The 24,180-nt window shown below is 44.6% G+C and overlaps 1 protein-coding gene across 1 annotated transcript in view; it reads right to left on the bottom strand.

Annotated features, from left to right (window-relative positions):
- Positions 1-24,180, bottom strand: part of LRRC7 (leucine rich repeat containing 7) — a 352,531-nt gene that overhangs the window by 302,595 nt on the left and 25,756 nt on the right. The window contains exon 2 of the mRNA XM_045028890.1: positions 16,569-16,635. The gene's annotated coding sequence lies outside the window, so the exon portion shown is untranslated. The remainder of the gene's footprint in view (positions 1-16,568; positions 16,636-24,180) is intronic.

The raw sequence follows: 24,180 nt of genomic DNA, 5'->3' as shown, positions 1-24,180 counted from the left end.
ATAAATGATCTGGAGAAAGGGGTAAACAGTGAGGTGGCAAAGTTTGCAGATGATACTAAACAGCTGAAGATAGTTAAGACCAAAGCAGACTGTGAAGAACTTCAAAAAGATCTCATAAAACTAAGTGATCGGCCAACAAAATGGCAAATGACATTTAATGTGGATAAATGTAAAGTAATGCACATTGGAAAAAATAACCCCAACTATACATACAATATGACGGGGGTTAATTTTGCTACAACTAATAATGAAAGAGACCTTGGGGTCATCATGGATGTTCAAAATCATTAAAAAAGGGATAGAGAATAAGATGGAGAATATCTTATTGCCCTTATATAAATCCATGGTATGCCCACATCTTGAATACTGCGTACAGATGTGGTCTCCTCATCTCAAAAAAGATATACTGGCATTAGAAAAGGTTCAGAGAAGGGCAACTAAAATGATTAGGGGTTTGGAACGGGTCCCATATGAGGAGAGATTAAAGAGGCTAGGACTTTTCAGCTTGGAAAAGAGGAGACTAAGGGGGGATATGATAGAGGTATAAAATCATGAGTGGTGTGGAGAAAGTGAATAAGGAAAAGTTATTTACAAGAAATACATAATACAAGAAATAGGGGCCACCAAATTAAAAATAATGGGCAGCAAGTTTAAAACAAATAAAAGGAAGTTCTTCTTCACACAGCGCACAGTCAACCTGTGGAACTCCTTGCCTGAGGAGGTTGTGAAGGCTAGGACTATAACAAGGTTTAAAAGAGAACTAGATAAATTCATGCAGGTTAAGTCCATTAATGGCTATTAGCCAGGATGAGTAAGGAATGGTGTCCCTAGCCTCTGTTTGTCAGAGGGTGGGGATGGATGGCAGGAGAGAGATCATTTGATCATTACCTGTTAGGTTCACTCCCTCTGGGGCACCTGGCAAGAGCAGCACATGGCAGTGGTGGGAGGGACACAGCTGAACTGCAGGCAGCTGCTGCACAGGGAATTTAGGGGAGCGGGGAGCTGATAGGGGGCTGCTGGTCCACCCTGGTTCCAAGCCCCCACCAGCTAGCTGCAAGAGGCTGCTCTTCCTGCAAGCAGTAGACAAAGCAGGCAGCTGCCAAACGACATTAGATGGGAGCATTACACAACTTTAAACGAGCATGTTCCCTAATTGATCAGCAACGTAACAATGAAACAATGTTAACCGGGACGACTTTAAGTGAGGAGTTACTGTACTACCTTTTCCTTAACTTCTTTATTCCCAGTGAGGATTTGGAGAATGAGACAGCCACCTACACTGCCTAGTTGAAACACTGGTTTGCAGGGTAGACTTTATACATAATAAAAAAGTGCCCATCCAAATGTCTCTGGACACATTTTACATAACCTAAACATCACATCTAGCTGTGTCTAAGTAACCCTACAATCTGCCTTTAGTTCTTTGGGACCACTGGAAGCATTTGTCCTTTTGAATCATGGAAAGAGCTGAAAAACAGCTAAGGGACAGACTGTGCAATTAATACAATGGCCCTGCCCTGCAAGAGGAGCATCCTCACTGAACAATGCCCTTGGATGATGCGGGCTATTTCCACCTGCCTGGCTTGCTAGCCTTTATAAGGTGGGTGGAAAGAGGAGACAAGTCATCGCCCTGCTTCTTCTTTACCCCCTCGACCATTTTCCACACTGGTGGGAGTGTAGGCAGGACTGAAAGGACTGAGATTGTATCTGGCCTTGGTCTTTGCACTGTATTTACAAGGCAATCCTTAAGTAGGTTAAAATATTTTCACATCAGGATTACTTACCACAAACAACAATAAAAAGTCAGTATTTTAAAATGTGTTCTAACGGCTGGGGTCAGGAACCTTCTGGCAATAAGAAACAGCTTTCAAGTACACTGTGGCAAGTAGTTGAGGCTTGAACTTTAACCTGCTTGTACTTTAACATTGCCATGTTCTACTGTGGTTGGTTACTTTTTTCCTCCTAAACATCATAATATTCTAAATTCAAGTTGTTTTTAAATTATCACCGTTTATGCAGAAGCTACAATGTATTTTTGCTCTCATAGTGGCAGAGACCCAGCCAGCTAGCAGAAGGAACACACATTAAAACACTCTTTTCACAGATTTTAGTGATGGAAACACTGATGTTGATAATAAAATTAATGTTTGCCCAAATGGAAAAGGACAAAATTGTTACAGTAAATTAATCTTTAAGCTTCAAGGGTTATTACATACAATGGAGAGTAAATATATAGGCAGAGTGTGAGTGTACAGACGCCACACACCAGTAAACATAACAGAGAAAAAAATTCATGGCCACACCCATATAGACACTACTGAGGTTTGTGCTGTTGTGTAAGGTTGGTGGGCTAGAGAGGTCAAAGCGGTCACCTTCCATATTGGAGGGTAGGGCCTTGGACAGAGAGTGAACTGCAGGTTCTCAGTATTATTATGTAATGAATACATAAAATAATGTAAGTGTTAACACACATAGCTCTTGGTTTAATGCAAAGAACACCACAACTACTACACTGGGTATAAAACTCAGGATCTTTGGCCCCAAAGCAGTGGTCTGTATCTTAAAGAAGAAATCCTACTGGCTAATATGGGGGAAAGTGATGGAGGAGAAGGCCGTGGCGCACATGCAGACAAAACAGAAAGCTGCCCTTTTATCACCCTTCCGACAGGCATGCTAATGACCAACTATGGGGAAACGTTATAGCCATAGCAACAATTGGTATTCTTTGTGGAATACACAGGATTTTCAACTGTTTGGATCCCCAGGAAACCCAGACTGGAAAAATAGTTAGCCAAATGATCTTGAGGACAAGAATAATCTATTGATCTACCTTTCCCCTGTAACTAATTTTAGATTACTTAATAGAAATAATGCAATCCCCCAAATTAGCCTCATTACAGATTTGATCATATGCTGCTGAACAACAAAAGGCTGAGAGAAGACAAATTGCTCATCAGATTTTACAGTGTCCAAACTGTTTCTCAATCTAAGCAAAAGAACCTGCCATATGGATTCATATGCCAATTAACTCCTTGTGACCAACTAGGAAAGTTATGACAAGCCACATACATACATTTTCTGGATGGGAGAGTTGGAGGCACATTATAGAAAAGTTGCTGTATGATTTATACAACCTTGCGCGGATACAAAATTTGTATCTGCATAAAATCTGCAATCCGCAAAAATAATCTGTGGATGCGGATACCCGCGGAATTGCAGGGCTCTAATGATTTGTTGATATCAAAACCCTGGAAACAAGAGGAAAGTGAGACCTCATACTCTAACTGAAGTCAGTGTGAATTTTACTAACAAACTCAAAGAAGCATGATCAGGCCTGAAGGCAGGAACAATCCTTGAATCAGGCTACAAGGGGTTTCTACAGGGCTGAAAGTAAGAGGCAAAGTAGGCAGCAACAGTTAATGGATTCCAGCTGGCTATCTGTGGTTGTGGGCTTCACCTGACAAAAGATATCAAAGATTCCTAAGTAGAAGAAATACAACAGTCTATCTGGTCACTGGGGCAGGAGAACTGAGAGGGTGAGTTCCACCTTGTCCTGTGCCTGAGTGTTTTGAGGGGACTTGACATTTTGATTAATCTGGGAGCCATTCAGCTGGAATCCATCCAAAACAGGAGCGAATCAAGAACCTTTCCAGGTTATACACAGTTGACTTATTTCTATACCCATCACAGGACTCTGAGGAGTTGCATTCCCCAGTTCCCAAAAATTAGATATAGATAGGCCTCAACTGCAAAGTTTACATCAGAACTGGACTGGGAGTGCTCCGATCCAGGATTTTGGGTCTGCCCATTATAAAGACATAGGGATTGGATGTAAAGTTAGAGGAAAGTCAATTCTGTATGCTATGTGTGACAATGAGTGAAGCTGGAGTGTTGGTCCAGACCCATTTATAAAATTGACCCCACTCTACCATCTCCCATCTGGTTCTCAATTAGCGGTATGTGTAACCCTGGGGGCACGCTGAGGTCTTTCAGGGGGTACATCAACTCATCTAGAAATATGCCTAGTTTTACAACAGGCTACATAAAAAGCACTGGCAAAGTCAGTACAAACTAAAATTTCATACTATTTGTTTATACTGCTCTATATTCTGAAATGTAAACACAATATTTACATTCCAATTGATTTATTTTATAATTATATGGTAAAAATGAGAAAGTAAGCAATTTTTCAGTAATAGTGTACTCTGACACTTCTGTATTTTTATGTCCGATTTTGTAAGCAAGTAGTTTTTACGTGAGGTGAAACTTAGGGGTACGCAAGACAAATCAGACTCCTTAAAGGAGTACAGTAGTCTGGAAAGGTTGAGTCACTGCCCTATCCAACCATAAAGCTTCACTTATCATGTAGAAAGAAGTATTTGAAAAGAAAAAGCATTCACCCATAACCCAGGTTTTCTAAGAATGCTCTTTATGAAAAAAATTATGCTGGTTTAAAACAAATATGCACACTCTGAGCTCCCGAGTACTGGCAGCTTGCGAACATAGCTCCTAATCTGTTGACAGACCATGCTTGTTCCTGGGCATTATGGAGTGCCTTTTGTCCCTAATAAGTAAAATCCCTCAGAAACCACTAAAATAATCTCTCACATATTTGATAAAAAAGGGGAATTAGCAAATCATTATTGACCATCATGATCCCCACTATATTGTCTCACACATGTTACCTCCTTCATTTAATCATCTTCATAAGTTATTTATTATCTCACACATAAATCTCAACTTCTCTGGGAGCCAGCTAGTTTATCTAGGCACTATCCCAGATGAAATGAAGCTGCAAATTAGAGCAGCATGAACCATGGTAAGTGTCTGGGCTATAATTAGATCTGGAGGACAAGGCTGATTCAAATAATCAGTGAAGAATTTGGGCCATATTTAGCATAAATGAAAAATTAAAATAAGGTGACATATTGTCAGTCACCAAGCCACAAGCATTCATCTTTCTCATACTGTGGATGCATATCTCTCACTAACAGGAAGAAATAGCAATTGCTTTGACGCACTGCTTCAAAGACAGAACTGGGATTGAGTAGTCCCTTATTTTCCAGGAAGTTCCAATGATTATTCATGGAGTTAGGGATATTCAGCAGGAGTAAGGATATCAAAATGGACCGCTGAGATTTTATCCCCGAGTTCCCCTCCCACAGATGGAGGATGATTAGGCCCATACATTCTTTTTTAAATGAATCCCTAGAATGTGCAAACTACTGGAGAATGTACACTAAAATTGTAGGAGTCAAGATTACTTAAACACACACAAGTTTCACCTGTCACCTGTCTCAGGGTTTTGATCTCTGAGATCTCCCTCCCTCATGCAAATTTTGTCAGCCGAAATAGCCCCTTTTCTTTTTAGTCATGTCAGGCAAGAAGAATACGCACTATTATAAAAGTCTAAAAACCTTCCTCAGGCAACACAGTGTTGGTTGCACTACTACACAAACCTGAATAGATTAGGGAAAGCTTCATTAGATGGTGCTAAAAGTTTCAGCAGTTGCCCACTGAGTTGGGTCTGAAGTTATTTTTTTTTAAATTGCTTACAAATTGATTTTACTTTTTTTCCTTCCAAACACACAAAAGCATTGGTGCACGCCAGGTTTCAAGTTACAGGGCCAGATCTTCAAACTGTGACTCAGCGCAACTTCACTGTCATTAAAAGAGCTAATTCAGGGCTTTGGAGCGGAGCCCAGAGCTGGAGCGCGGAGCAGCTCGAGAGCAGTGGAGCTGCAGGTTTTTTCCTGGAGCTGGAGCAGAGCTCCAAAGTCCTGGTTATTTATACCAACAGAGAATCTGACCCATAAACTTCATAAACTGCTTTTGCTGCAACTCTTTTCATAAAGATCTGGTATAATGTTCCTCCCCACAATAAGAAAAGTGGCTGAAGGGATTTTACTGAAAAACAAATTTACCATCAGGCAGAACATGGAAAATTTCATTCCCAGAGGTGAATATTTCAGAAGTTAGGAGTGTATGAAAACAAGGGATTATAATGCAATTTCTTTTACAATTTGCCAATCAACTGCCACAGCTACAACCATGCTGCAGTACAAAGAAGGGTTATATGCAGTACTACAATATGAATAGTTGTGTGTATAAAGGAAGAAGTACTGCCATTATAAAATCTCACTATCAGCCTTTATAATATCGAAGCAGAGAAATTTCTTTAAAAGCATACCTGCAAGGAGAGGAGAAAAAGCAGAACTGACTGACAATCTTTCAGTAGATAAAGGAATTTGGAAAGACGACTGATTAAAGGCCAATGTAAAATGCTATAGGAAAGTCACAAACTTTTTTTTTTCTTGTGAGCCCAGTATTTGTAAACTGCCAGTCAAGCTGCCAGTCTTCTTCATGGCTCAGGCTTCCATTACCCTACCACACCCCATGCTCATGTCCCTCCATGGGCTCCCAGTCAGCTAAGCCTGGATCTTAATTTTCCAAGCAATTCATAGATCAAGCCCCAGCTACATCAAAGAAATACCGGTTTATGAACCACTGTGACAGCTTTGCTACTCTGCGACAATGCAGATCAAAGCCTAGGTCAATGCCAGTGAGAGCTTGGGGACAAGGCATTCTGTTATAGAACCAACATCCAGAAGAGATCAGGCAAATACAGAATCTGACCCTTATTAGGCAATGCTGTAAGGAATCCTTTCCACCATAAGAATGATGCTCAACACCAACATTCCCTTCTATCTAATAAACATGTACCAAAAACAACCAAAAACCCTACCGAAGCAGAAAGACTTCACTACTGCTATTGGATTTTACATGGAAGATACTCAGATATTACAGCAATGAGTGGCTGTATAAGGTCCTAAGGTGGGGGTGGGCAAACTTTTTGGCCCAAGGGCCACATTGGTGTTGCAGAACTGTATGGAGGGCCGGGTAGGGAAAGCTGTGCCTCCCCAAACAGCCTGGCCTCTGCCCCCTATCCACCCCCTCCCATTTCCTACCGCCTGACTGCCCCCCTCAGAAAACCCCAAACCATCCAACCCCCCCCCCCGCTCCTTGTCTCCTGACCACCCAGTCTCCAAACCCCCTGCTCCCTGTCCCCTGACTGCCCTGACCCTATCCACACCCCCGCCCTCCGGGACTCCCGCCCCCTATCCAACCACCTTCTGCTCCTCATCCCCTGACCACCCCCTCCCGGGACACCCCACCCCTAACTGCCCCCCAGGATCCCACCCCATTATCTAGCCCCCCCGCTCCCTGTTCCCTGACTGCCCTCCCAACCCCTATCCACATCCCTGCCCCCTGACAGGCCCCCCGGGACTCCCACTCCCCAACCCTCATTGACTTTAATGAGCTTTGCATCAGACTGTAATTAATGTGTCCAGGATTTTAAAAACATGAAGCACTACATAAGAACTTAATTTTCAGAATATTTTCATTACAGAATGCACAAGGATCATACTGTTTGGGGGCAGGGACAATGTATTTTTTTTATGTTCCTAAAATGCCCAAATATTGTGGGCACAACCAGAAACAAATATTAGCCAAATTATGACAACAGAATTAACAAATTTATTATCAGAGGGGTAGCCGTGTTAGTCTGGTTCTGTAGAAGCAGCAAAGAATCCTGTGGCACCTTATAGACTAACAGACGTTTTGCAGCATGAGCTTTCGTGGGTGAATACCCACTTCTTCGGATGCAAATTTATTGTAATTGTATCCAGGTCCAGAGACGGTTAACAGAAGTTGGATAGAAAAAAAAAAGTCATTTTGACCACAGTCATTTGAATTCTTAATAGTAGGTTTTTGAAGTGCTAAATGTCAAAGGCTGAACACTGACCCTTTCATCTTAAGAGACTTGTCCTTACTTGTGTTTATTCCAATATCTATAGACAATCTAAATTCCAGGAACTAATAAAAGAGCCCAGTTCAATCCTCTTGGGATGAAATATATAAGTGGCCTCCATTAATGTATCATTTCCTGGGGCAAAACCCTGCATTTTTGTGAGTTTAGTGGACAAACTATGTAACTGAGTCCAAACTACAACTATGCACAGGTAAATGAGAATTTTGTGTATGGACAAATACAGCAGGTCTCACACGGTCGTCTATGAAACACCATCAGTCTGCACAGCCCTTCCCGGTAGATTACAGAATTAAATAAGTCAAGCAGTGTAAGAATCAGCATGTTGGGCAGAGTAAGTACGTCTCAGAGAATTTCTCTCTTACAAAGTGGTCTATAAAATGAAGAGGTAGGAGCAGGGCCAGCTCTAGGTTTTTTGCCGCCCCAAGCAAAAAAAAATTTGGCTGCCCCCCGTCCCAGCCCTGGGCTCCCCCCTGCATCCCCCTGCTGCCCCAGCCCTGGGCTCTCCCTCCACCCACCCACACCCTCTGCAGCCCCAGCGCTGGGCTTCCCCCTTTGCCCCCCACCAGTGCCCCCCACACACACCTGCTGCCCCAGCCCTGGGCTCTCCCCCCCGACCTACACCCTCCTTCTGCCGCAGCCCTGGGTCACTGGTAACTCGCTCCCAGGGCAGGAATTTTTGATGTGCACAAAACACAGACAGGATTGTTTCCCACATGATTACAGAGCTGCAGTAAAGTGGAACAATTTTCAGCTTGTCTGATTGGAGGATATCTGGATGCATATTATAAGACTGTCCTCCATAAATGAGGAAAAGTTGAGGTGCCTTTATTATTCTTTTGTTCCACTCTTTCTTTCTATGGGGAATTAGCCAATGCAGTATCACTGTCTTCCTTTTAAACAAAACAAACAAAAAAAAAGGCAATGGCTGTTGAAAATAGCAATTCCAGTCCTAATAACCACTGAGAAGCATTTCTTGCTCAATTTTATCCTACTTTTTCTACAGCAAGTTACAGTGGATCAGTATATTTGATTTGGGAGAAATGAAGTAACAGCTGCCCAAACTGAGCTTGAGCACTCCTGAATTTTGAGGTGTTCAAATCTGGAAGGCAGGTGCTGGGTGGGGGTGGGTGCTGTGGGCTCCGCGGGAGAGCATGGCAGCATGTATGCAGCAGCGTGTCTGGCACTGCGCTGAGCCAGACACGCAGGTCTGAGTGACACGGTAAGGGGGCAGGGGGGTTGGAGAAGGGGTAGGGGGTTCTGGGGGGCAGTCAAGGGACAGGGAGCAGGGGGGGTTGGATGGGGCAGAGGTTCAGGGGGGGCAGTCAGGGGCAGGGAGAAGGGGGGGTTAGGTGGGTCAGGGGTTCGGGGGTAGTCAGGGGACAGGCAGTGGTTGGATAGGCATGGGAGTCCCAGGGGTTTGTCAGGGGACAGGTAGGGGGTGGGGTCCTAGGGGGGAAGTTGGGGGGGTCTCAGGAGGGGGCAGTTGGGGACAAGGAAAAGGGAGGCTTAGATAGGGGGTGGGGTCCCAAGGGGCAGTTAGGGGCAGGGATCCATCAGGGGACAAGGACCAGCGGTGCTTAGATAGGGGGTGGGGTCCTGGAGGGCAGTTAGGGGCAGGGGTCCCAGGAGGGAGTGATCGGGGGACAGGGAGCAGGGCGGGTTGGATGGGTTGGGGTTTCTGTGGGGGGCAGTCGGAGGGAGTGGATGGTGGCAGGGAGTGGATGGTGGCACCCCATGGAGTGTCCTGTTTTTTGAATGTTAAAATATGGTGCAACTCTCCACTCACAGCATGCTGCCACATTAGGTCCTCCTCCTTCCTTTCCAGTTGGTAGTGGCCAAGGGAATGCTGGGAAATGTAGTTCTTTCCCTGCTCCAGGGCTGGCTCTATAGGCAGGGAGCTAACCAAGGAACTACAGCTCCCAGAGCCCCCTGTTGGTTCTCAGCTCCCATGCTGGATCCCTGCCGCCCCTGCAAATGGGCTGCCCCAAGCAGGTGCTTGCTTTGCTGGTGCCTAGAGCCTCCCCAGGTAGGAGAATGGCTAAAAGATCTATACACTAGCATGTTAATGGTGGACAGCTAAATATATGGTTGTTGAGTTCTTTGGTAAAACTATTAGGTTACACTCTGTCCTCAGATCCCCAACAGCAATGTGCATATCTAAGAGTAGAATTTGAGCTTTTGGGTCTGACCCTGGAAGTTTTACCATGGGCTTTGATAGCAGCAGAATTTGTATCTTACCTACTGAACTTAGAAAGCAATGAACCCAGTTCTGATCCCATACTGGTTTTATGCCTAGCCTTCCATGGAGCTATTCCCACCTTGTAATGGAAATCAGAATCCAGCCCACTGCATTATAAGTAGCAGTTGGTTACTTGTGAATTTAAGTAATTTATCGAAATACTTTACATAAATTACTGAAAATCACAAGTATTGCTATGAAGCCTATTATACCACAATCCTCTCTTTTGTTAACATTGTATCTGCATGTTCAATGACTTCATCATGATTCTAACTACATTACTGCAAATCAGCAGTAACGCCAATTAAATAAATAGATTTATGCTAATAGAAAACAGGGATAATTGTGAAGAGAACAGGACCCACTGTGCTTCTAGCAGTGAAGTCACCAGGGTCAATACAATATTAGCAGCCACCCTTCCAATAATATATTCATGCAATACAACCAGAGTCTGTAGAAATAATTTCAGAGAGTTTACTGTACAGTGTGCAATTTCATTACCTTTAATGAGGCTGCATGTAGTGCAAGCCAGGATTGAATTTGGCCCTCTATCTGTGACACTTCATCAAAATTATCACTGTTACAGTCCTAAAGCAATTACAAATAAACCAGCTTACACTGATCTTGTTTATGAGATCACAAAGATACAGGAAACATCACAGAAACACGAAATACTAATCACCGTGCTGCCCTGGGTAATAAAACACAAAACCAAACCAATATTGAGATTTCAATATACTGAATATTTCTTTCGATGCCTTTCTTTAAAGGGTCATATTTACTACATTTTCAATTATTTAATTTTAAAGTTGTTTTATTTAAATAAAATATTTAAATGTTACTTTATCTGTTGATGCTTGCTGTATGTAAGTAAACTTTTGAGAAAACAGCATGGAAAACACAGGGCATCCCTCATCCACATTTTTTCTGTTTGAATCTGGTTTTTAAACACACTGACACTAACATGGAATTAATTTACCTTTGTACATAAGACAGTGATTCAAAATGACTCCCAAGAACAACATAAAGTCAATTGGCTACATCTTTTGTACTTAAAAAAAAAAGTTACAGAAATAATGTTAGTCCTAATACTTAGAACCTGATTCTGATCTCACATTGGTGAGAATCAGGGGTAACTCCATTGACATTAATATAGTGCTAAAAACATCTTAGTTAGAGGTCAGAATCAGACCAACTCGGCCTCAGTCCTGCTCAAATTGATGTCAATGACCAATATCTTCAAGATCGGCCTTTTCACATGGCCCGTGCTCCAGGTTAAATCCCTGAAGCTGGAGAATCAGCACCTCCCCTATAGATGGCCACTGGGTGCCAGACACTCTATGAGGAATGGAGAGGAGATACGTGGTGTCCTTCATTGAACATTCTCTCCCTCACTGCGGCAGCTTGTCCCCTTTTGCTGCCAGACCATTCACCTTCCCCCATCTGTTGAGGCAGATGGGTGGAATTTCTGTGCCCAACATAGGCATCAGGTTTGAATACAGCTTTAAGCGGGTCTAGTTCTGAAGCACAACTTAGAGCAAACACATGGCACACTTTGCCCTCATTTTACACAGCTATCACTGACAGCACAGAATACAGGAGAACAGCGAGCCAGGCCCTGTGTCATGGAATAAAGAATAAAATGAAGTGGATGCCAATATTGAAGAACTATGACTATATGCTGCTTGAATAAGATGCAAGGAGAATGGCCAATGCATGTTCTGTGTTCACACACAAAGCAGGAAATAGTAGATTACACTTATTATCAAGTCATCTGAACATGGTCTTTCTGCAGCACCCTATGTACGTAGGCCCACCTCACCTGCTGTGCATGCAGATATGGAACCAACCTCTGCCCTTAGACAGATAGACTTAATGGAGTCATATGGATGCAAGTCAGAGCAGAATTTGATCCAATGCAATTTAGAAAGATAAAGAAAATGAAAAAGTTAGAATAAGGGAAATGAAGAAAAACCTTAACTGGTGTTAATGTATAGATTTTCTTCTTCTTATGGAATAATTTTAATATCCGAACAGTTAGCCCATCTCAATAGCAATATTGTAATATAGCTTGCTATTAAGCTCTTTCCCCCCTACGATTAGCACAAAAGTGTTCACATTATTAACATCCCCAGTTAAATTTTGTCAGTGGTTATTACCAATCTCCATTTTAACTCTACTAACTAAATGTTAGCCACTCTCAGTGACATTTTGAATTTTTAAGACTAACAGTGTTAAATGTCTGCCTCAATTTGCTAAAGGTCATTAGATGAGAATGCATTCACATAGTTTCAAGAGGAAAGGGAATGCCTACTGGTGAACTCAGTTACTTTTTGAATTTTGTTGTCTTAGTTATCCTTTTTTAATAGCTTTCTTAATTAAACAATACATTTTCACTGAGATGACAGTTTAATTTGAAATACACTTTTACAAAATAAGCTTTTTTAAGATGTTAAAAAGACATTTAAATAGGATGCTACAATTTAGTCAGAAAATTGGATATATTCAACCTCCTCATAATTACAGTGTTATGTAAGCAAGTAAACCACCAGTGCTGCAAAGCAAGAAGAGGAGGTTACTCACTTTGTGCAGTAACTGACATTCTTCGAGATGAGTGTCCCTGTGGGTACTCCACTCCAGGTGTCGATGCGCCCCTGTGCCTTTGATCAGAGATTTCTGCAGCAGTACTCGTACCAGCCACGCATGCACAGAGCCTGCCCTCCCCCCGCCACTCTGAGTATACCTCTTATTGAGCATGCGGGGCCGGTTCCCTCAGTTCCTTCTCTACAACGGAGGCTACCCCAACTCCGAAGTAGAGGGGAGGAGGGTAGGTAGTGGAGCACCCACAGGGACACTCATCTCGAAGAACGTCAGTTACTGCACAAGGTGAGTAACCTCCTCTTCGAGAGAGAGATGTCCCTGTGGGTGCTCCACTCCAGGTGACTTAGAAGCAGTATATCTCAAGGAGGTAGGGACTTCGGATGTGGTAGGAATGCAGTAGATAATACTGCTCTACCTAATCGTGTGTCAGAGAGAGGGCCCTGAGTAAGGGCATAGTGTTTAACAAATGTGTGTTCGGAGGACCAAGTGGCTGCTTTACAGATGTCAGTCAATGGCACTTTACGTAAGAAGGCTACAGAGGTAGATACAGATCTAGTGGAATGGGTTCTGATGGATGCTGGAGGTGTAATGTTTTTTATCCGATAGCAGAGTCATATGCAATCAGAGATCCAGTTTGAAAGTCTCTGGGTAGAGATAGGCATGCCTTTGGAGTGCTCTGCAATGGAGACAAAAAGTCTAGAAGAGTTTCTGAAGGGTTCTGTCCAAATAGAAGGACAAGGCCCTGCGCACATCCAGCGTGTGCACTGTGGCTTCGAAAGAGTTTGCATGGAAGAAAGTTAGTAGATGTATTGGCTCATTAATGTGGAATGAGGCATGAACTTTTGGAAGGAATTTGGGATGTAGCCTTAGGGTAACCTCGTCCTTGAAAAAGAGCATATATGGTGGATCTGCCATAAGGGCTGCTATCTCTCCTGCCTGTCTGGTGGAGGTAATCGCCACCAAAAAAGCTGTTTTCATCGAGAGGTGTAATAGGGAGCAGGTGGCTAAGGGCTCAAAGGGTTGATGAGTTAGACAGGACAATACTAGGTGAAGATCCCACGGAGGGGTAGATGGCTTAATGTCTGGGTATAGGGTTTGGAGTCCCTTCAGGAAACACTTGGTGATGGGATGAGTGAAGACCGAGGTATTGTCGATTGTATCATGAAAGGTTGTGATGGCAGCTTAATGGACTCTGATGGAGCTGAAGGAAAGGCCGGCTTGCTTGATGTCCAATAGGTAGTCGAGTATGCGGGGAAGGGGTGTGGATGTAGGAGACAGTTGTTTAGTTGGAACACCATACTGTGAATCGCTTCCACTTTCGGAGATAGGTGGTACGGGTGGATTGTGTTCTGCTGTGTAGGAGCACTCTTTGAACTTGTTCGGAACAATCTAGTTCGTTTTAGGAGAACCATGCAGGTACCAGGCTTTGAGATGAAGCATGGAGAGATTGGGGTGAAGAAGCTGGCCGTGTTGCTGTGATAAAAGGTTCGAGATGAGAGGCAGTGAGATTGGTGGTCGAATTGACATTCTGGTGAGGAAAGGGAACCACGGTTGTCTCAGCCATGAAGTTCAATAAAGTCCATGAATTTGTTATAGTTTCTGTGTTCATACTTTGCAAGAACTGCAGTATAATTGGGAATTCGAAATTGTAAAGTTGAAGAGGCATATACTTTGCAACCAAGGAGGTCCAAGCGTTTGCTTTCCTTGTTGGCTGGGGTGGAGCGGAAATATTGTTGTTTGTTCCTTTGGTTGGCTGCATCCACTACCAGTGAGTTTGGCGCAGGATGTGAGAAAAGGAATTCAGAGCCCTTAGAGGGAATGAAGTATTTACGGTCCGCTTGTTTGCAGGTAGGCTGGCTTGTGGCTGGAGCCTGCCAGATGGACTTAGCGGGTTCCAGAAGGGCTGCATTGATTGGTAATGCCACGCTGGACAAAGAAGAGGGCTGCAGGATGTCCGTTAACTCATGTTGTTGGTCCGGGACTTCCTCTAAGTTGATTCTAAGCTCGCTGGCAACCCTTTTAAAAAGGTTCTTACAGGAGGAGCAGCGCTTAAAGCCTGTGGAGCCAGGCATGTCTGAAGCGGCTGCGGCTGAGAGAAAAAAAAATTATTTTTTTTAAACGGTAGAAAAAAGGTAAGTAACACTAACTAACAAGAAACTAGCTAACTACGAGTTATTTTAAGATGAGGAAAGAAATTCTTTAACGAGTCTGCTGAGCTCCGTCTCAAGCCGAGTACGGTAGAGAAGGAACTGAAGGAACCGGCCGCGCATGCTCAATAAGAGGTATACTCAGAGCGGGGGTGAGGGGGCAGGCTCTGTGCATGCGTGGCCGGTACGAGTACTGCTGCAGAAATCTCCGATCAAAGGTGCAGGGGCGCACCGGCACCTGGAGTGGAGCACCCACAGGGATATCTCTCGAAGAAGAATAAGAAGTTACCATTTAAAGCTTGAAAGAGAAATTATGTCACTCCACAAAATGCATAGTAAAGACAATATAAAAAAACTCTTAATAGCAGTGATTATGGATTCATTTCACACTAATGTTAGGGCTTGACCATGCTTCCACTGGAGTCAGTGGTAAAGCTCCCTGCTTCAATAGGAGGCCAATAGGATCCTTAAAATGGTTCTTCCCTCACAGTAATAGATTGTTGCTAAGTGTTTTAGACCAGTGCTTCTCAAAGTCAGGCTGCCGCTTGTTCAGGGAAAGCCCCTGGCGGTCTGGGCCAGTTTGTTTACCTGCCGCGTCTGCAGGTTCAGCCGATCGTGGCTCCCACTGGCCACGGTTCACCGTCCCAGGCCAATGGGGGCTGCGGGAAGCGGCGCGAGTCCAGGGATGTGCCGGCTGCCCTTCCCACAGCCCCCATTGGCCTGGAGCAGCGAACCGCAGCCAGTGGGAGCCACAATCAGACGAACCTGCGGACATGGCAGGTAAACAAACCGGCCCGGACCGCCTGGGGCTTTCCCTGAATAAGCAGCGGACCGGCTTTGAGAAGCACTGTTTTACACTGTACTACAGAAAATAGGATTGTATCAGTGTCCACTTTCCTTTCAGCTCTCCAGAAATTACTTTTAAAAGTTCTAATTTATCAGGCCTTTCTGGAGACCAGAAAATCCCAATCCTCCACTGCTTTGATTTCTGATTAATATATTCTTGGTTTAATTCTGCTCTCAGTTACACTGAGGCCCTCCACTGACTTCAGTGAAACAGATGGAGGGTAACAGAGGAAAATTTGGCCTCTTGTGTATAGCCTCCTCCTAAGGAAGCTTTGGAGCCTCTTAGCATGGGGCTTCATGTTTGTGGTCACCAACATCTCCCCACAGATAAATCAGGTCTAGTCTGAGCAGCAATAAAAGATCAGAAAAATATGGATGTTCTACTACTTTAGTGTCAATTTGTTGTTGAAGTGAGTCCCACACAATGCATCATAAATAGATGTAAAATATTTTTAAAAGGATACAAACAAATTACAGTTCATAACTAGAAACAGTAGAAAGTATTCATCCCATTATGGTTGATTCTACCATCAAATGTCCAGGTTTCTAATAGATTATTGACACTTGTAATGGGATGACTTATTGACAATTTTATGTTTCTATTGAGATGGATTCTTGAAATTTGATGTACCCTCATTATAACTTACTAAGTAAACAAGGAAAGAGAAATCCACATTTAAACTTTGACCTTTCCAAGGGTCACCAATATGTCCATCTTTGTATTGAGCATTTTTGTGCTATCATCTTGAAATGTGATTTATTTGTTCATTATCGAATGCTGTGTACGTAAAAGTTTTAAAATGGACATTTCTGCCACAGGAGGTCAAGAGTTCAGATTAACTATTTACAAAAGTTATCTTAATTTCTGATGTAAGGCTAATCTGTGGAATATGAGACTTACGTTTGTAGAAGTTAGGGTCATCTGCAAGTCACCTCCAGCTTACAATTATTGGGTTCAGCCAAGAAAACTGAAAAGCAAAGCAAGGGCATTGTAGACTCTAGTGCTGCTAGCCAAACCCATCTGAAGGCTGAACTGCCATCTACAAGTGTATAAAAATATTCCCAGGCCATGTTCAGAAGAGACCAATCCATTAACTCTTTCTAAGAGCAACAGTCTGCCTATGCTCCTGGCGAAAGTCACTATGTAATGAAACACGTGCCTTAGAAGTTAAGATAATAAAATGCTTTCAGATATCTCATCATTCCTTTCTTGGGAAAAAGAGTGTGGGTTAAAATGAAAACACAACAGAAGGTTGGGGGGAATCATTAAAAGCTCTAATATCAAATCTGGTTTGCACATTAGTCTGCAATAGACAATTTAATAGCCTGCAGTTCAGTCAATAAAGTATCAAATGTATTGTTAAACACTGTAATTAAAAATAACCCAAAAATATTCTGGATAATTAAGCTACAGACAATGGAATACTGAACCATAATTGCAGCAGTGAAAATGTATATTTTTTAAAAGAAATGCAGATAGGAAATCCATATAGATTTTATAAAATCCCATTCTATATTATTACAAAGAACTTTGTTAAAAGAACATTAAAGTTGCAAAACCAAGCACTCAAAAGTTAGCAAATGCCAAAATAAAGATTACCTGTGCTGTTTCAGTCTCCTTGCACTGCCAGTCCCAGTTCCTCCCTCTACTCTCTTCCCCCCCCGCCCCCCCCGCTGCCCATCCTGGCCCAGCCACCCCCCACCCATGTCCTTTGTCCCCATTGGCACCCTGTCCAGTATCCCTCCCCAAGCTCCTTGTCCAATCTCAGTGTCCATTTCTCCCACATCCCAGTGTATCTTCCCAGTCACTTCCAGTCCCCCTGCCCCGCAACTCCCAGTCCAAATTTCCCTCTCCCACTGTCAGCCTTGTCTCCGTTTCTGTAGTCCCCTTTCGCAGAGATATGGCTCTTGTCCCCTCTGTATTCTAATTAGGCAGCTTCCTCCTCCATGATGCCTACATCCAGCAAGGTTTCATTGAGAGCATAGGAGAGACAGGCTTCCCATTTTTAAGTGCCTAGACCTAAACCCAGCATAGGTGCAGGACGATTGCAAAATGCCAGGAAAGTCCTCTTGTTTTCAGCCCTAGGCCAATGCAGACAGAATCTACGAGGAATTTATCTGCTGAAATCTCAAGTCTCTACTGAACATGTGTAAACCTCAATTTTTAAAGGCTCACAACTTTGTCAAATTTAGACAGATTTTCACCAGGAGTGCAAAAGGTACATCCCTGACCCAACAACCACCCCTACCAAATTCCAAATCCCGGCTCCAAAGCATGGGGGTGCTAGAGCTTCTCAAAGAAAGGTTTACTAGATTTTTTTTTTAAAAAAACATGGGCAAAACATATTTTTCACTAGCCTCATTCACAGAAATGACCAAACTCTTGTTTTGGCTGAAAAATAAATAAAAATAATAATAAAATAAAAAATGAATAGTTACCCAGCATGGAAAATTTCAGACAAAACAGTTACAGTGTTGCAAAGATATAACCATCTGAAAACAGTCTTATGTTGAGAAGAGTCGGACAACCTTAAAAGGCAGTGGTGCTCCTGGCCATCTACAACACAATTATCATTTGTATAGATAGTTACTGTAAGGTGCTGCCCCAAAAATTTTACGATACCAGACACTCACATAGAAGTTTTTAATAATGCTTGTAGCACCCTGTATAAATCTTGCGTAATGCTTGTAGCAGAACTGTCACAGGTTACCCTGCTCGCTGAGGAACCTAGCTTTCAAAGCCTCCCGGATGCACACCACTTCCCGCTGGGCTCTTCTAATTGCACGGGTGTCTGGCTGAGCATAATCAGCAGCCAGGCGATTTGCCTCAACCTCCCATCCCGCCATAAAGGTCTCCCCCTTGCTCTCACAGAGATTGGGGAGCACACAGCAAGCTGCAATAGCAATGGGGATATTGGTTTCGCTGAGATCTGAGCGAGTCAGTAAGCTCCTCCATCTCCCCTTCAGACGTCCGAAAGCACACTCCACCACCATTCTGCACTTGCTCAGCCGGTAGTTGAAGAGCTCCTTGTCAGTGTCCAAGGCGCCAGTATAGGGCTTCATGAGCCAGGGCATTAGCGGGTAGGCTGGGTCCCCGAGGATCACTGTAGGCATCTGCACATCCCCAACATTTATTTTGTAGTCCGGGAAGAAACTACCTTCCTGCAGGCGTTTAAACACACGCGCGTCATGAACCTTGCCCGGCCACCCGACGTTGATGTTGGTAAAGCGTCCCCTGTGGTCCACCAGTGCTTGCAGCACCATTGAAAAGTAGCTCTTTCGGTTAATATACTGGCTGGCCTGGTGGGCCGGTCCCAGGATAGGGATGTGAGTCCCATGTATAGCCCCACCGCAGTTTGGGAATCCCATCGCGGCGAAGCCATCTATGACGACCTGGACGTTTCCCAGGGTCACTACCTTTGACAGCAGGAGCTCCACGATTGCGTTGGCAACTTGCATCACGGCTACCCCCACGGTAGATTTGCCCACGCCAAAGTGGTTCGCTACTGACCGGTAGCTGTCTGGCGTTGCAAGTTTCCACAGGGCTATGGCCACTCACTTCTGCACAGTCAGGGCTGCTCGCATCCTGGTGTCCTGGCGCTTCAGGGCAGGGGACAGCAAGTCACACAGTTCAAGGAAAGTGCCCTTACACATCCTGAAGTTTCACAGCCACTGTGATTCATCCCAGACCTGCAGCACTATGCGGTCCCACCAGTCCGTGCTTGTTTCCTGGGCCCAGAATCGCCGTCCCATAGCATGAACATGACCCATTGCCACCATGATCTCCACGGCGCGGCGTACCGTGCTTTGTGAGAGGTCTGAGCCACTCTCTGACTTCATGTCCTCACCGCGCTGCCGGAGCCGCCTCGCCCGATTTCTTAGCATCTGACTGTGGAAGAGGTGGACGATAAGGTGCGAGGAGTTGACAACGGCCATAAGTGCAGCGATGATCGCAGCGGGCTCCATGGTCGCACTGCAGTGCTGTGGCGTCCGCGCTGTCACTGACCAGAAAAAGTGCGCGAACTGATTTCCCACTGGCAGGAGGGACTGTTGAATTCTGACAGTTACCCGAGACCACCCTCGACACAGTTTTCCCCCCAACGTGCATTGGGGGGAAATCCCAGAATTCAAATGGGCAGCGGGGAGTGCGGGAACTGTGGGATAGCTTCCCACAGTGCACCGCTTCCAAAGTCGACGCTGGCCCCGTTAGTGTGGACTCACAAAGTCGAATTAGTGTCCTTAGTGTGGATACACAAATTCGACTTCGTAAGGTCGATTCCACAAATTCGAATTAAGTTGAATCGAACTACTCTTGTAGTGTAGACATACCCTATGATACATAGTTCCCCACAACACACACAACACCAGTGCTCCCTGCATCCTGGCCAATTTCCCCACCTGGGCTGTGAGGCATCTGAAGCTGTTACTCTCCTGCCCTCTCCTTACGTAACCCAGGCAGGGAAAGTGACCTGGATGCAGGAAACCCTGACATTGCTCCTCGCTCCCCCCCCTCACAGCTTCCTAGGGGTGCTTGGGGTGGAGCAGCAGCAGTCCAGTGAAGGAGTGAGCAGCAATGCCAGCTGCTCCATCCAGGTCAGTTTCTCCACATGGGTGCAGGAAGGGGACGCAGAGGTTAGGGGTGCAGGAGGGGTGTGCAGGCTGAAGTGAAGGGGGCACAGTGCAGGAATTAGGGGAACAGGAGGGAGGTGCAGGGGCTAGGGATGAAGGGGGTGCAGCGCAGGGGTTAGGGGTGAAGGGAGAGTGGGGAGCCTGGGGAGCCCATGAGGGCCAGGAGAAATGGGGGGGCACACCACACCTCCCGGGGAACCAAAATGCAAGTTTGCCCAGGGTGCCATTTTCTCTAAGGCCGGCTCTGCCAAGCTGTCAAAACTGATGGTTTGAGGCGGGTGGTTGTGAAGAGGAAGACTGAGGGCCTGATGGATTATGCTTTGAAAACCTGGATTTTTTTCCTTTTTGGCTCAGAGGAGTGCTGAGTTGGAAAGTATGCTGTGCGGGATTTATGTTGAGGTTGAGGACTAAATTTTCTTTTTCTGTCCGGGTGTATAAATCCCTAATGACTGAAAAGTAGCCCCGGAATATGGAGGGACGCATCAGTCTTCTCGGCAAACAATTTAGTGAACTTGAAAGGGAGGTTCTCTACTGTTGTTTGCATTTCCTTAGGGAAGCCAGAGAGGTGCAACCATGATTCTTGCCACATAATGACAGAAGTGTAGATGGATCAGACTGCTGGGTCGGCTGCATCAAGTGCTGACTGGAGTGCTGTCTTGGTCACTAGTTGTCTTTCAGTAACAATGGAACAAAACGGTTGACGATGTGACTCAAGGAACTGATCAATAAATGCTTTGAGCTTGGAGTAACTGATGTAACTGTATTTTGCGGTCAGGGCCTGATAATTTACAATGCTGAATTGCAGTGTGGCAGATGAATAGGCTTTTTTTTCAAAAAGGTCAAGGCACTTTCAATCTCTGTCACTGGGTGGACTTCGCCTGGTGTTGACAACCTCGGGAGTTCACTGCATCTAGAACAATCAAATTACGGAGGTGATGGGAAAAAGAGAAAATCTGTATCCTACGCCAGGACATAATATTTCTTATCAGCCCATTTACAGATAGGTGTGACAGATGCTGGAGTTTGCCATACAAGCTGGGCTGGATCCAGAAGGGCCTCGTTGATTAGGAAGGCTATTCTGGAGGGAGAAGAGATGTATAAGATGTCAAGGAGTTTATGGTGAGTGTCTTTTACCTCAAGAGGTACCTGTAATGCATCTGCCACCTGTTTAGCCAGATCCTGAAACAGCCTGAAGTTGTCTGTGAGACACGGTGGAGTGATCATCACTGCCTCGTCTGGAGAGGAGGAAGAGATGTTGGTCTGTGGTATGACCTCCTCCTCAAATCCAACCTCTTGTTCCTCCATGATCTCTTTGAGAGGATCAGAGACTCTGGATATGGTGGCTGAGGGAGAGTGCCTCAAAGGCTCACGGTGGGCCATGCTGGATGTTCGGAAGGCGTGGAGTCTATATGCCACCCAGGGATCCCAGTAGGGATCACAGTGGTTGGGCCCATGGTTGGCCATACCACAGTAATTGAGGAACAGATGATGGGTATGACTGAGGGGGCCCAGGCTGGTAACAGGCACTATAAGGAGTACAGGAAGAATGATAGGAGATGATTTTGTGACGTTGCACTCCATATGCTTTATGAAAATATGCTTGGAATGTGGATATGATGTAACTGGAATATGTTTTATACAAAAGGTCACTTGTAAGGTATCATTACAAAGCTTATAACCTACTAAGTGTGGTCATCCTATTTGTATGAATGTACCATTCTTGTATCTGAAACTAGGAATATGAAATATAACTCTAAGGTCCTATTGTAATTATGCAAAGTGTGGGCCATTAATGGTGGTTTGGAATTAACCAGGACAATTGGCTGTAAATGGCTGTGTTTACTCACAAACCTTCCTGGGTACATGCAGGCCAACCCTGAAAGAATGGAGAATGAGGTCTTACAGTGACATGTGATCATGTCTCCTGGTACTGGAATCCATCTTAAACCTGGTGCTTTTCCATTTAGAAGGAAGGGTGGGAACCCAAAGAGAGATAAAGGATTCCTGCCTTGTCCCAAAACTATAAAAGGGGGTGGAACAGTTCAAAGGGGGTTGCAGTCATGAGAAATCTCCTAGTTACCACCTGAGCTGGAACTAACAAGGACTGTACCAGGGGAAAGGATTCAGCCCAGATTAAAAAGGAGTCTAGTCTGTGAAAGAAGCTTATTGTAAAATCTCTGAGAATGAGATTTACTTGCATTCAGTTTCTTAAATATATTAGGCTTAGACTTGCGTGTTTTGTTTTATTTTCCTTGGCAACTTACTTTGTTCCTTCTGTTATTTCTTGAAACCACTTAAATCCTACTTTTTATACTTACTAAAATCACTTTTGTTTATTATTAAACCCAGAGTAAGTGATTAATACCTGGAGGAGCAAGCAGCTGTGCATCTCTCTCTATCAGTGTTATAGAGGGTGGACAATTTATGAGTTTACCCTGTATAAGCTTTATACAGAGTAAAACAGATTTATTTGAGGTTTGGATCCCACTGGGAGCTGGGTGTTTGGGTGCTGGAGACAGGTAATTTACTGAGTGATTTTCAGTTAAAGCCTGCAGCTTTGGAGGCATGCACCAGACCTGGGTCTGTGTTGCAGTGCAATAGCATGTCTGGCTCAACAAGACAGGGTTCTGGAGTCCCAAGCTGGCAGAGAAAACGGGCTCAGAGGTAGTTTCAGCATGTCAGGTGACAGTCCCAATGGGGTCTCTGTGACCAAACCAGTCAGAGATTTCCTCCTAGGTTTTCCACTAGAAAATGGAGGTGCGTGACACAGTACTGGTGAAGATTCCCATGTTTGAGATAAACTCTGGTATTTCAGATACCTCGAGGTTCTTTGAGTATTTGAACTCTTGTGGTTCCGTCATTATTCTGTACTGATGGCAGTCATTGGTGCTGGTTGATGGCACCAAGGGGACCAGTGATCTTGGCCATACCAGGCGCTCTGAGGCTGGATGGCAGGGCCGCCCAGAAGATTCAAGGGACCTGGGGCAAAGCAATTTCGGGGGCCCCTTACATAAAAAAAAGTTGCAATACTATAGAATACTATATTCTCGTGAGGACCCCTGTGGGGCCCAGGGCAATTTGCCCCACTTGCCCCCCTCGTTCCCCATCCCCTCGGGCAGTCTGCTGGATGGTATGCTGTTGACTGTACCAATGCTAATCTCCATACCGCCAACATCTTTCCAGAGGTAGTCCAGTCCCTGTCCTTGTCTTTCCCTATTGGTACCATTGCTTCAGTGCCTGTGCCTGTCAGGTCTTTAGGTGTATAAATGGTACATGCCACACTGGATTCTCATGAGCTATGGATACCATGTCTGGATGGCTTCAGTGCCATTGGTGCCGACAATACCGAATGTGCTGAAGATCTTTTTTGGCTAGTCCGGGGCTCATTCTGGGGACACACAGCTCTCCTTTTTAAGCCTTACACGAGGGGTCCATGGTTGTTTTCTTTGACTCATAGTCCTTAGATGTCAAGGGCTGTGGGAAAGATGCACACTGCCTGGGTGACTCTTGGTGCAGTTAGAGGACAGTTAGAGTACTGCTTCCATGAGGAAGAGTTTTAGTCTCAATTCTCAGTCCTTCCAAGATCCAGACTTCAGTTGATGGCAGAGACCACATCTTTGGGAAATGTGGCTTTCCCCAAAGCAACAGATGCAGCGGGAACGTCCATCCACTACTGAGATGGCTTCTTTGCATGAGAGGCACCTCTTAAACCCCGATGAACTGGGCATATCCCATGCTGGGGCAATCCCCAGACAAGGGGGAAAGTTTTTTTCTTTTTTGTCATTGTTTTGGGAAAGAAAAAGAACTAGAGGAACTCTAAGACTTAGAAAAGGACTAACTAGCTATTAGAATTCAAACAGAGTTAACAATCCAATGAATGGACT

Source organism: Mauremys mutica, chromosome 8, assembly GCF_020497125.1.
Source record: "Mauremys mutica isolate MM-2020 ecotype Southern chromosome 8, ASM2049712v1, whole genome shotgun sequence".
In the NCBI taxonomy this organism is placed as follows: domain Eukaryota; kingdom Metazoa; phylum Chordata; order Testudines; family Geoemydidae; genus Mauremys; species Mauremys mutica.
This window is presented reverse-complemented; position numbering and strand designations above follow the sequence as displayed.